Genomic DNA, 681 nt, shown 5'->3' with positions numbered 1-681 from the left:
AAGTGATGCATTAATCCTCACTTATAAATTGTTTAGAATCAAATTGAGTTATTATCCATTTATTCACATTTAAATTGCAATGAATGAAATCAAATTTTGCTCATAAATATTACATTAATGCTCAATATCGTTACATAATTATTACAAATATTAACTGAAATATAATCATTTTAACTAAAAGATAACAATATCATTCAAGTCCATAATCAATTGAATTATTATCATTAAATTATGTAATGAAACACAATGAATGAATAAGAAAGGGAATGAACGGATGTGAAACCACATTCCTATTGTTCAACACAAAATGATCCTAATTATTTTTTTATTTGTTCCAAATCTTCAATGATGCATTAATTCTCACTTGCAAATTTCTTAGAATCAGATTAATTTATTGTCCATTTATTCATATCTAAATTACAATGAATGAAATCAAATTTTGCTCATAAACATTACATTAATATCAATATGTTGTTACACAATTATTATCAAAATTATTTCAAATATTAAGTTAAATATAATCATAGTATTTAAGTTCATAATCAATATTACTACAAGACGATAAATGACAAACATAAGATTAAATTATGGAATGAAATAGAATGAATAAATAAGAAAGTGAGAGAACAAATAGGAAGCCACATTCCTATTGGTGAATGAGGGTGAAATTTGATGAATCAT

The sequence above is a fragment of the Lupinus angustifolius genome, chromosome LG02 (genome assembly GCF_001865875.1).
Source record: "Lupinus angustifolius cultivar Tanjil chromosome LG02, LupAngTanjil_v1.0, whole genome shotgun sequence".
Classification (NCBI taxonomy): Eukaryota; Viridiplantae; Streptophyta; class Magnoliopsida; order Fabales; family Fabaceae; genus Lupinus; species Lupinus angustifolius.
Note: the sequence above shows the minus strand (reverse complement) of the source record.